Below are 14,414 nucleotides of genomic sequence, written 5' to 3' on the forward strand. Positions count from 1 at the left end.
ATATGCTGAATTTCGACTATCATAATTACGAGTAGAGTTCCGGATGGCGGGATATGTAAACCCTTTATGGACGTACACCTTGTACTTTGATGGGGCGTCCAGGGGTCCATGCAAAAAAGGAAGTGTAGGAGTTGTCATCCGAGACCCCCAACGACGCATTGTCATGAAGTTAGCTGCTTATCTCGGGGCGAATTTTACCAATAATATGGCAGAATACAAAGCCTTGATTATGGGTTTGAATATTGCAAAGAAGGGTGGTATCCGCCAGTTATTGGTGAAAGGGGACTCTCAGTTGGTTTTAAATCAACTCAATGGGATGTACATGGTACGAAACCCCATCCTTTGTATGTACCATCATACTGCCATAGCCCTGCTAGACGAATTTTATAGAGTGACTTTCCAGCTGATTCCATGGAATTGGAATCAGTTTGCCGATTCTTTGGCTAATTTTGCGTATGAAGAAGACCTCTTCTTTAATTGTGGCCCTTGTCCCGATATATCTATTGATGCTGAGACAGGACCTGGTCGTTTGTGGGGTATGCTTTCTGAACATGCCCTCTTTGGCAGACGATGGTTAATTTGGGTGATGCAGAGGGTAAGCGAGACTCATCTGCCTTTATTATCTTGGACCCACATACTAATTCGATGACATGTGATGCGAACACCTCTTGCAATATACGCAGGAGGGATAGGTCATAATCTAATGCACCTAGTTTAGGGCTACATGCCCTGTTCCCTTGGGAATGGTATGCTTTGATATCTATCATGGTTGTTTCCAGGTGGATGTTATGCGTAGTATTGTTGATTTCATTAGGCCAAGAGGGCCGATTCAGTTTTGTAGTGAAGTGTTTCATTTCATTAGGCCAAGAGGGCCATTTGCCTGTCTAGTGCAGGTGCGTTTAATTGGGTTTTTGTTTTAAGTGCTGTGCTAGACATGTTTGAAGGCAAGCTTGGAGGGAGCCTTTGTCGCGGCATCGATGGAAGCTTCTTGTGGCCAATCCAGGTGATACCTCTCCTTTACAAGTACCTTTCTTTCCTGTTATATGTGTATTTGTACTTGTCGAGGAGATACATTTTGTTGGGGACCGGCGACCAAGGCATGAAGTCCCAGGTTTAGGCTAAGTATGTTTGAGGGAGGTCGGAGTAGTCATTGCCTCCTGTAAAGACATTGTGCGACATCGAAAGACCTGTTTTAGAAGGACGTCCTAGTGGCCCTGTTCTGCTAACCTGCTAGGCAGCCGTTCTAGGAGTTCTTGTTAGTAGTGAGGTAGTTAGAGAAGCCTGCCAGAAGATAATAATGATGATGCCAAGAAACTCTGTACATCCTAAAAGATGAATATCGATACGAAGGTGTGTAAAAAGGGGTTCTAACCCCTATCAAAGAAAAGAAAAGAAATGAAAATATATAAGCAGTTGATCATTGCCTTGCGGAGGCCTGGTAGGTTCCTGGGGACGAATCAGACCCGGGGCCGATACCTTGTCTTCCTGGGGGTGGCTTCTTGCCAAAAATAATACCAAAACAAGGATGGTTGGAGCGAAAATAAAAGTGAGCGTTAAAAAAGATTAAGTGTCGCCTTGCGAGGGCTTGGTAGGTTCTTGGGTGCCGAGATAGGTCCTGAGGCCGATGCCCTATTCTCCTTGGGTCACTACGCTCAGCTCCCTCCTTTTTACATGCCCAAGTCTGTTCATCCAATAACAACCCTAAAAGAAGAAATGTACTGAAAGAAAATACTCCTTGATCAGGCTATAGGAGTCCTCGCCTAGTAGGAGCTCCTCGTTGTGTTGTCTTTAGTTGGTAAGTAGCGCAGACTACCACTTAGGGCAACCTCTTTGATAGGGTTTTTTAGTTTGGCTGTGTTGGAGCAGCTGGTTAGTGACTCACTTCGGATCTTCTATTAGATGATGCTAGGCCTACTCCTTGTGGATGTCATGCCTTGGTTCTGTCCAGGGGTAGGGGGAGCATTGTGCTGAGGTTTATTATATAATTGTTTTGTATCAGTTTGATGCTTCCTTGGTTGTTTATGTGTAGATATGTTCGTGGATTCGACTTGCTGAGTCGCCCTATCCCGTGGTCGCCAATGAGATCAGAATTTAGGTGACAGGAAGTGCTTAAAAATAGCTAAAAATTATGAATATCAAGGGAAAAATATTCACTGTCAAAGGCGGCGGCTCGATCTAGGACGATTTTAAGCGTCAAAGTACTTTAAAGGCGCCCAAGCGACACTTGTTGATTTTTCATAATTTTTCAGACAGTCGTGCAGGTTGGCAAGAGTTACTGACCAATGCGGGATGCTAAGCCGGACGCCCAGGATTTTTCAGAGCTCGATTCCGAGTCCGGACGGGGAAATGGCCAAGAAACCGGTCAAGATACGAAGGGGTGGACAAAATTTGGCCAAAATGGGCAAGTGACCTTTGGGAGCCCAAAATTTAAATGTAGCATGAAACTTTCATGCAAATGGGAGATGAAAAATTGTGGAGAAGAAGGCGCCATACTGCGCCCGAAAATTGCGCTTGATGATTGATGATCATCATGGCAGCCTGCAAACAACCCCTGCAACTGATCACTGCCCCTCATTTCCCTCTGTATGCTGGTCATTTCACTGCCCTTCGCCCGTCAAATGATGCCCTCTTTGAAGATCTCTGACTTCAGTCTTTCTCTCTCCTCCCTCTCTCTCTTCTAAAGGCAAGTTCATGTGGGAAGAGGAAGGAAGAAGAAAGAATGATGGAGGCTTGTCCGGCATGGATCGGATTGCTCCACGGGCTGAAAATGGTGATTGGTGATTGTGCTGGACATGAAATGCTGCTGATTTCGAAATTTGCAGCCATGGACATGAAACCCGAAACACGCAAATAAGCGGTAATTTAAAAATTTCAAAGGAAATTTGAGATTCTATAGCTTTTGATTGATGAAATGTTGTTCATGTGGGCTAAAAATTGTTCGTGTTGCTATTTTCCATGAGTTCTTGCTGGTCATAATTAGAGAATCAGAAAAATATGCATCTTGTGGTTCAACATAATACATTAAAACACGTAAAATATGAAAAATCAAGGGAAAATGATGGTTTTTTTGGCATAAAAATGGGAAAGTAAATAGGAACATCAACTAAACTTTCATTTTTCTGCAAGAAGGAACTAAGGGCCATAGCCCCTAATCTGTTCTTAATTTTTAGTAATTAAATAATGTAGGAAAATAAGGAAAAATACAAGAAAAGGGTGGAAAAACCCTAAAAAATACGGAAAAAATACATTTTGGGTTTCGAAAAATAAGGATAAATAAGAGCAATGTTTGTGAATGTTTGTGGGGACTGAAGCATGAGGATTTGCCTCAGTTCAATCCCACCTTCTTGTTCTAGTGTGTCTTTTTCCGCTTTCTACATATAAAATGATGTCAAAATACCCTATAAACCTATCCAACGATGCAATATTTAAACGGGGAAGGGTAGAGAAGTTGAAATATGTCTAAATGCCGTGTGAGATGATGGGAAAGCTATTGATTTCTATGCATAGCATTTAGGATGGATGATAATTAAAATTAAGAGCTTAATAGCACAAGGATCACCTCGGTGCTAAGCCCATGCAACGAAGCACGAACGGTAGTTGGAAACCATTAAAAGAATGTTTTTGCACTTGTGCACGATACTGTTTTGCTAAATGTTTGAGCACTAGCATCCACCAAATGCATGGAGCATGAAAAAGAATTTAAAAGTATTAGTGATCAGCTCCTGGACATGCATTGCAATTGGTTTATTAGGACATGTCCTACGATGAGAGGCAGTGAGGTACCCATGCTGTAGGTAGACACGGGTCCCAAAGGGGAAAGTACGTGAGGAAGAAATGGTACATTCCTGGACACGCTTATTTGGTACCTTGAGCGACTTTTGTGCGGAATGTCTAAATGTTGAGCGACGCATCGAGGGGCCAATCCCCAAGGTGTAGGAGAGTCGCAGAGGGTTGGCGGCCTCAGCCGTAGGAGGAACCCCATGTGTATGTGATTCGAGCCTTTTGGCTATGTGAAAGGGACTCCCTCTGAGGAGTAATATTGGGTTAGGATCAGTTGGACTACAACGTATTACAAATGCAATGTTTAGGAAGGCAGAGATTTTGATAGACGCTCCTGGCTGTGAGGCCGAGGGGTTGTCTTGTGCATAGTGACGAGGCCCGACTAGTGCATGAGGTAGTGCCGGCCCGTTTTTAGGTCCATCAGTCTTGTCTCAAGACCCCTTCCTGGTAAACAATCCTCAAACAGTGACGTTTTATCAATCTCTCTGGAAAGGAAGCTTACAGTTCGAGAGCTCTGTTCTCTTCTAATGCTTACGAAGTTTCCTGAAGGTATTTCTCTTAGCATGAATCACGCAAAGGTTGGTGTCATCAAACAGACCTACAAGATAAGTCGCAGTAGCATGCAAAGGTTGGTGTCCTGTTTCGACGAGCGCAAAATGATCTTTGAGGAGGGAGTCGAAGGTATGACTATTCAGCTGGACATGTTCCTGCTACATTCGATGGTAGAGGTGGAAAACGAGGTGCAAATTTTTGAGGAGGGAGAGAAAGCTATGGCGGTCCTTTAATGAAATCTCGCTGGGAAGGCGAGGTGTTTGGGGGCAGCAAGGTTCAAGTTAATATTGGAGATCCTGAGCCGCAGAGAAGAGGAGGAACGGGCAAGAACGGAAGCGCAGAACACACGTTTACAACCATCAGCCATTAGTATCTCAAAATTTCCCCCCCCATAGGCAGACCTCATCGATATTCACTGATCGGCCTTTCCTTCTTCTGACTTTCCCTTCAGCAGCTCCCCTATTTTGCAATGATTCCAGGCATGGACAAAGATAGTCGCTTATGAGTACTTCGTGAAGGCATTCTGTTGCACGAATTCTCTTCCACAAGCTGGACAAAGCCAAGGAATAGCTTGAAAAACAAATCTGAGAGAGATCGTTCCCCCTTGCTATCCGAATTCTCCTCACCGATGGAAACCATAGCCGCGACAGACATTACTGGCCTGCCTTTTTTTTCTTTTTCCCACAAGTTTTTAACTTCGTCCATCGGTTTTTGCCGCAACAGCTTGATATTCTTGGACAAATCTAAGAATATCTTTTGCTATTCTATCACCTTGTCTCTCTCTGAGACGGTGCAGAAAGCCAAGGGATCCCCACCATGTCTCTCTCCCTCACAGGGGAACAGAAATAGCCGTCTTCAAGGTCGCCATTCCACGAAAAAAAACTCTTTTTCAAATAAAGCAGCAGACTCCACTTTTCTGGACACTTCCCCCCCCCCCCCCCCCCGTTTTCTCCACAAGCCAAGTCCACCAAACTTTTAGTCCCATTATCATACTTTGTTCCCATTATCATATAAAGTGACGGCCCCCAGGAAAAGCTTCTTCCCTCTAATGGTAGGCATGAGTGATTGTACGCATTCAGCATCTTGCATCTGCTCAAAACAGTCCAACACATTTCCAATCTGCCCATGTAAAGCATAACTTGTGATAAGGGCATTCCAAGTTATTGCATTCCAGACAAGAAGCTCATCCAACACTCCCTGTGCTTTGCCAAATGCACCACACTTGGCATACATATCCACCACAGCAGTCCCAAGTGCTGTGCATACCCAGCAATAAGTGCATTCCAAGAGTCTACATCTCGACAAGGGAACCCGTTCAGCACTCCTTGAGCTTTTCCCATTGCACATGATGTTCCTGAATTTACACCTTTGTCTTCATAGCTTAAATGTCAGCTTCTATAAAGCTTCCTTTGATTCCACAGTATCCTACACTTTTCTTCGAGTTCATCATTAAAATTATCAGCTTGATAATGTCCTTTGGCATCAGTTTTTCATATTTTTCTAATACACACACACATCATGCATCCAAACAAAATCATGTCAAGATTGTGGGAGAGAAGAAAGGAGTCTCACTTGTAGCTTTCTTGCTTGCACAATGGGGGAATACACAAAGGGTGGAGGCTGAAAAACAGTTTTCCTCTTCTTAGTTGTGTAAGCCAAAAAGAACTCTAGTACAAAGAAATAGAAGAACCCTATGTATGGGTCTCAAACCAAACTCAACTAACTAAGGTGGCATACTAACTGAGCCACGAACTAGAGTAGATAAGGATAGCTGTCATCTAGCTATTATTCATGAGCGGTGTACCAACCGCGTCTGCAAAACTGACAAGTCGGTGACATAAATACACAACGGTCACCCTGGCGTATCACGAGTGGAGCTCGATATCTCAACACTCCCCCTCGAGCTCAATCCCAATTCCTACACACCAAGCAGATCTCTGAACTTGCGCAGCTTCTTTGCGCCCAATGCCTTCATGAATATGTCAGCTACCTGATCCTCTGTGCTGACATAAACTAGATCAATAAGACCTAGTAAAACCCTCTCTCGCACATAGTGATAATGCACCTCAATGTGCTTTGTTCTAGCATGATAGACTAGGTTATTTGCCAAGTGTATACTACTCATGTTGTCACAATAAATGACAACTGGCCCATCTGTAGACTGATGCATATCATAAAGTAGCTTATGCAACCAAGCTACCTCACATGCAGCCATTGTTGCACCCCTGTACTCAGCCTCTGTGCTCGACAAGGCAACTGTAGGCTGTTTCTTGCTGCTCCAAGTGACTGCAGCACTCCCAAAGGAGAACACATATCCACTGGTAGATCGTCTATCAGAAATACTACCAGCCCAATCAGCATCAGTGTATCCATGCAATTGTATCTGAACCCCAGTCTCATAAAATAGTCCATAGTGCAATGTGGACTTCACATACCTGAGTATGCGTCTAGCCGCATCCAAATGTGGTTTCCTTGGAGCCTACATAAACTGACTTACCAATCCAACAGCATAGCTCAAATCTGGTCTGGTAATAGTCATATAAATCAAACTTCCTACTATGCGTCTGTACATAGTAGGGTCTTCTAGAAGCTCACCTGCATCTGTGCTCAACTTCACATTCTGCTCCAAAGGAACTGAAATAGGCTTACAGCCTGTCATCCCATATTTGGATAGCATGTCCAATCCATACTGCCTCTGCAAGAGCTGTATCCCACTTGGTGATCTAATCACCTCAATGCCCAAGAAAAAACGCAGCTCTCCCAAATCCTTCATCTCAAACTTCTGCTTCAATAGCATTTTCACATGAAGTATATCTTCATCACTGTCACCTGTCATAATCAAATCATCAACATAAATGACAAGTAGCATAATACCTTTCTCTGTTTTTCTCACATAAAGTGAGAAATCTGCCTTGGAAATCTGAAAGCAAATAGTGACAAGATACTGTCCTATCTTGTCAGACCATGCTCTAGGTGCTTGCTTCAAACCATACAAGGCTTTCTTCAACCTACAAACAAACTCAGGATGAACAGCATGCACATAACCTGGTGGCTGCTCCATATAGACCTCTTCTTGCAAATCACCATGCAAGAAGGCATTCTTTACATCCATCTGATGTAAAGACCATCCCTTTGATGCAGCCATAGCAATGACTGCTCTTACGGTTGCCATCCTTGCAACCGGACTGAATGTTTCTTCATAGTCAATGCCATATGTTTGTGCATACCCCTTGACTACTAATCTTGCCTTGTATCTATTCACAGAACCATCTGCATTGTGCTTCACCTTATAAACCCTCTTACAGCCAATTGCATTTTTACCTTTAGGCAAAGGTACCAATTCCCATGTAGCATTTGCTTCCAAGGCATCCATTTCTTCATCCATGGCTTTCTCCCATTTTTCTTTTCCCATGGCTTCCTCAAAAGAAGTGGGTTCTGGTTCCTGTATTACTTTAACCATATATGCATAGTGAATGGCTGTAAATCCATCATATTTCAGCCTATCCACAGGATACCTAGCTCTCGTAGACCTGTGCAAAGTAGGTTCACTCCCAGGTGCTCTCAAAACATCCCTGGTCTTCCTTACTCCAGGTGTAACAATAGAAGGAATACCCAACTCATCATCAATGCTTTGTTCTGAGCCACTGGATTCACCATCCACATAAGAGTGACCTGCATTCACATCAAACATGGGCTGATCAACCTTCTCTTTTCCTTTTCGTGATACCTGCATACCACTATCTGCATTGCTTTGAGAAGATTCTCATGATCTCAATCTGCCTGTCCATGGCGAAGAATGTGAACCACTGCTAGAGGACGCTCCAGGTCCACTAATATTTTGTGACTGCTGCTGTGAATTTTGTGCAGCATTACCATTTTGTGCATCTACATCATCAATCATATTTACTGGTTTATACCAGCTACTCATCTCATAAAAAACAACATCTCTGCTCAATGTAAACTTATGAGTAGAAGGGTTATAGCATCTATACCCTTTTTGCTGCAGAGAGTAGCAAATAAAGATACACTTCTCAGCTTTTGGATCCAACTTGGATCTCAGCTCATCTGGCACATGTACATAGGCAATGCAACAAAAAATTTTCAAATGAGAAATATCTGGTTTCCTTCCAGTATACCTCTCCTCTGGAGTCATTCCATGTATTGCTGCAGTGGGAGTCCTGTTCATTATGTAGACTGCTGTAGCAACTGCTTCAGCCCAATAAAAATCTGGCAAGTCTTTTTCATTGAGCATGGCACAAGATACCTCTCCAATATGCATGTTTTTCCTTTCTGCAATTCCATTTTGTTGTGGGGTATAACTGCATGAATATTGTTGATTTATGCCATGCTCCTGCAGGAACCTTGCAAACTCATTTGAGAGGTACTCTCCCCCTCCATCTGACCTTAGGCATTTTATTTGCAAACCTGTTTCTTTTTCAACCATAGATTTAAGAGTTTTGAAATGCCCAAAAACTTCACTTTTCTTTTTCATAAAATACACCCAAACTTTTTTGCTATAGTCATCAATAAAACTGACAAAATAATGACAGCCTCCAAGAGATGCAGCTTTAGTAGTCCACACATCAGAGTGGATTAATTCCAATGGCTTCTTACTCTCTTGAACATGTCTAGGAAATGGTTTCCTTGCCTGTTTTCCAAACTGACAGGCTTCACATACCTTATGCATTTCTGCAACCTTGAATCTAGGTAATCCTGCAACAATATTTTGGGCCTGCATTGATTTAAGTCGTTGTACATTAACATGACCAATGCGTTTATGCCAGATATCAATATCTGCAACTACACCAGTCCCATGTGCAAACATTGCTGCACTCAATTCAGACATGTCTGCATCCAACGTAAACATTCTGCCCTTCTTCTTTCCTTTTGCTATCAAGCGACCTTTATTTTTCATATCCTCAACAAAGCATCCATGAGGATTAAATCTGACCTGCAAGCCCTGCTCAACCATTTGACCAACTGAAACCAGATTCTTGGTGATATTCGGGACATGAAATACATTGGACAAGTATTTCTTTTTCCCATCCTGCATAGACAAAGGATTTTTTCCAATCTGCACAATAGGATGTGCAGTATCATCACCAGTCTCCACAAATCCTGGTTTTTCCATTTTTCTTGCATCCTCCATCCATTCTGCATGACCTGTCATGTGGTTTGATGCACCTGAGTCAACATACCATACATCATTGCTTTCTTCTGCACTTGTCACAGAATTGTTCATGTGCTGCACCATAAACAAGTGCTCATTTCTGTCATCACCCTATCTACTAGAAGATGCATAATTTCCTTGTTGCAGTTTTCCATTCATGATGTCATTCTGCTTTTTATAGCAGTCTTTAGCCATATGACCCATTTTACCACAGTAGTAGCATTCAATATTACTGTTTGCATTTTGGCCTCTTTGCCATCCACCATGACCTCTTTGGCTCCCCCTGCCTCTAGAGTTACCACGTCCTCCTCCATAGGACTGGTTTTCTTGAGTTTGCTGCATATTCTAATTTCTGCCACGGCCTCCAAATCAGCCTCCTCTACCTCTGCCTCTACCTCTTCCAGCATTTGAGTAGAAGACAGCTTCTTTTGAAGTTCCTCCTGAAGAAGATGCACCACCATTTCTCTGCTCCTCAGAAATTAGAAGAGCAATCAACTCCTCAAAATCAGAAAATCTTTCACGGACGGAAATGGATGTTCGGAACTGTGCATAATCCTTTCCTAGACCATTCAAGGTCAGGGAAACTAAATCATCATCTTCCACTGGCGACCCAATGGAAGCAAGTGCATTTGCAATCTTCTTCACCTTCATGTGGTAGTCATTGATGCTCATACTTTCTCTTTGCACATTATGCAACTCTTGCTTGAGCTGCATTTTCCTGGCTTGCGTATTTGTGCTATACATTTTTGACAAAGTATCCCATGCCTCCTTTGGCGTACTTGCATCCTGAATATGCACAATCATAGAGTCTGAAATACTGATAGACAGCCAATACATAACTTTCCTGGCTCTCTCATGCCATGTTTTTAATGCCTGCATTTGCTGTTGATTGGAAACATCAGGAAGAACTGGTTCTTCTTCATTTCCTGCAACAAATTCCCAATATCCTTTTCCCATAAGGAAATTTTTCATTCTAAACTTCCATGCTTGGAAGTTGTTCTTGTCAAGCTTTTCAGTGACAATCTGTGAGAGAGAATCAGACGCCATTACAGAACACTGCAAAAATTTCTATCACTGCAAAGAACACAGCTTCAGGCTCACAAAGGCAAATCTGCAAAACTGATGAAAGTGGTATTTGACCACACAGTCACTTCCTAGTGACGATTTTGCATCAACAGGCAACAGGGATGATTCTGTAACTCCCAATGTCTCTGCGCACAAGCATACGATGCAATTTTTACAGTAACTTTTCACCGACCTGTAGAACAGTGGCTGCACAGCATAAAACTGGGCCTTTTCCTGAGTGCGTGCAGAAAACTTCCGCCTCCAAAACAGGCCCCGAAATGGCCTCAAATCAAAAAAACAAGGTCGCCGAGGGCTAAAGCCCCTTCCCCCCCAGCATATACTGCCCTCTTGCTTCACCACGAAGGGCATCTCAACCTGAGACAATGCACTCTTGCAATTTCCGGCTGTGCTACCTGCAGAGATCTGCTCCCAAAACAGAAAATGAAAGCAACACTACTCCTCTTACCAGAACACCGCGAGCTTGGCTTGCTTTCTTGAGCTCCTTACCACGAACAAGGCTCTGATACCATGTCAAGATTGTGGGAGAGAAGAAAGGAGTCTCACTTGTAGCTTTCTTGCTTGCACAATGGGGGAATACACAAAGGGTGGAGGCTGAAAAACAGTTTCCCTCTTCTTAGTTGTGTAAGCCAAAAAGAACTCTAGTACAAAGAAATAGAAGAACCCTACGTATGGGTCTCAAACCAAACTCAACTAACTAAGGTGGCATACTAACTGAGCCACGAACTAGAGTAGATAAGGATAGCTGTCATCTAGCTATTATTCATGAGCGGTATACCAACCGTGTCTGCAAACAACTGACAAGTCGGTGACATAAATACACAACGGTCACCCTGGCATATCACGAGTGGAGCTCGATATCTCAACAAATCATACACATGCACTAAGGGAATATGTACATTAGATGCAGATTATCGAAATGCATCACACAAACAATGAATCACACGCAGAAAATAACACAAATGCACAACAAAAGAAATGGAGGTGTATACGACTCGGATGCGCAGCAACATGACATCGTGTGATAACAATTGTGGAAGTCAATGATGATAGGGTTTTATGGGGATCGATCTTGGGAGCCAAGAGTGAATTGAGTGGATGATGGGGCCTCTGAAGTTGGTGGGTTTCATCATTTGTATTTACCTAAAAAGAAAAGAAGGTGCACTATTTAGAGGCATGTCTACCTTATCGTGTGGTGCATGGTGCTCATGCTAGTGGAACTGGGAAAGGGAGGTATGGTGGATATAGCTTAGGAGACAAATTTTGAAAGTCATGCACTTGAGGTGCCCCAAGTGTGGAGTGGGGAAGCAAAAAGGGTTAGGGGGTTAGGGATGAAGCCGATCAATCGAGGCCACTGAATGTGCCTAACTTGAGATCTCCTAGGTGCAGAGACTGTGGCCGATGTGGAGCTAACTTCTTTTTCTTATCATTTCCTTCTTTTTTCATTTTAGTCTCTTCTTTTTTATTTTTTATTTTTTTGGAGATTACGTATTCATGTTGAGGGCTAATCTTCGTCATCCCTATCAAAAGAGGATGGAGTTGGGGGACTTATGAGATTTATTAAAAAATTGTCAGCTTTGCATGTGCCCTCTAAGGTTTAGGCATATTTGGATAGTAGTCGTGAAAAGAAATGGATGATTGCAACATGTGAAGCACTTATCATTCATATCTTCCAAGACGACTAAGAAAAATGAAGTAGAGTGGCTCGCATCATCAATCTTGCCATGGTGCAACTATCTATTCCATTGTCAAAAAAGAGGGGTGTAAGGAAATGTTGTTGTGGCACGAGATCCTGTCTAAGTAGTATCCTAACTAGTCTAAGATAATTATAGGTCATGATGAAGGCAAGACTAGGATAGGAAGAGAATTCATCGATCAAGCAGATTATTGAATTATATAGGTCCTCTAGCACAAAAACAAGGGCATCTTCAAGTTCAGTAGCATTGGCATTGTAGATCCATGGAAAGTCATACCGATCGTGGATGCTTGGGTTAAAATCCACTCCTACCCTTATTGGATATGGCATGAAGGTTGGATTATTTTCCTCGAAGGGTAGGGTGTTACAAAAATCCATTTAGGCATCCATGTTCACATAAAAAATTCACCTCCTCCATGTGGTTTGGAACTCCTAGTCCTTCACAGCCTTGGGCACTTCAAAAACTTTATATTGCCAAAATTCTGCATCCTCGGTCCCCCATAGGGTGGGATTCTGCTCTCTCTACTCCCATATCCACAATTCCCTTTTTTGTGGTGTCTTCTAAAGGTAGGACTGGTAAGACTACATTCATTTTTGTGCCTTCTCAAAAAGCATTGATGCACAAGGACTTGGGCATCAAGTGCAGCATCAAACTAGGTATCTGAGTTACCATGTCATGATCATGTAGATCAGCTACCCCTTGCTCCATTGGTTCTTCAACCCACTACTTCAGCTCCTACCATAATGTCAGATGCTACTAAGCAGATCTCCTAGGCTTAAAGTCACCAAAGTGGTCATCACTAGTGTGGTGAGGAGGCCAATGGCCTCAAGTGATTTACTGGTTGGCTTTGTTTAAGTGGCACTACTTGTGGTATGGTGCCGTCCCTCAACTTTGGTTGTGGAGGTGATACTGGCGTGCTTGCGCTTGAGAGATCATCAATCTCATCTTTCAATATGGACTTAACATTCTTTCACCCACTCCTTGACCTTTTTTATGGCCTTGGGTTGACACTTCGGGTTGGAATACTCCCTGATCTTTACACTCCCCATATTGATCGTCTTTGGAGCTAACATTTTTTCTTCTGCTTTTGTCACCTTTTTTCCAATAGGTATCATTGTGGCGCTTTCGCTTTTTAGCGTGACCTTTGCATCAGCTTTTTTTCTTCTTTGCCTATGTCTCTCCTTTCCAATTGAGCCTGCATCTAAGTTGCTAGGTCCAGGTAGTGATATGTCAGTCTGCTTTGTTTACGCATGGGTCATGACATACAATAGGATGGGTGTGTCCTCTTTGTTAAATGTCTCAACTCCAAACAACCCTATGGTACAAATGTCTCATTTCCCACACTAGAGGGTGGCTTTCTTCTAGGGGACATTCGACAAACAAGTGAACAATTCCACACTTTGGGCATCTAAGATTGGCCTTTTCTTGATTAGCTTGCTCCCATTTAGGGTAGCGTGAGGAGATGTGTCCTGGGTGATAGTAATTCCAATAAGAAATCAATTCTTGGGTCTGCCCCCTAGGCCTCTGTCTCTATCCCTACCTAATGCCATTATCAGTATAGGTTGGTAATCCATAAGGATTGCATTTCCCTCTTTGTCATATGATATGTAGGGATGCACGTAAGGCTCTTCCTTGTTTGGCTCCTCCACATAGTGGATTGAAGTGTCGCTCGGTGGATGGGTTATATAGTAGGGTCTCAGTGGTCTAAGTATGCCTGTGGGGTTTATCTCCATCCTTGGAATGGCCAGTTTGGCATCATTAGGTGCCAAGAGAGCCAATGGGTCTCCCCTCCCAAAAAAAAATTGCAGCCTATTTGCTAGGTAAGGTTGTCAATATGGTTGCAAGTATGGGAGTCTTCTTAATAGCCTGAAATGCAAGGTATTGTGGCTAAACCTACTACAATTAGCGCAAGGTCGCGATCTCGTCCTGACACTTGGCTAGTAGGTGGTTTTCACCACAATACACACATTAGATGTGAGGGTATGTTGGTCATCTCATCATTTCTTGTCATTTGACTAGCTCCGTATTTATCTCTACTAGCTCCTAACTTGCATCCATGCCCTTTCCTTTGTCTTGAGTACTTATGCCTCATTTTTTGCTTGACATTGAAACTCTCTCATAGTTTCTAGCAT

This window comes from Lygodium microphyllum, chromosome 14 (assembly GCF_053477565.2).
Source record: "Lygodium microphyllum isolate KBCC chromosome 14, Lygodium_microphyllum_v1.1.10, whole genome shotgun sequence".
In the NCBI taxonomy this organism is placed as follows: domain Eukaryota; kingdom Viridiplantae; phylum Streptophyta; class Polypodiopsida; order Schizaeales; family Lygodiaceae; genus Lygodium; species Lygodium microphyllum.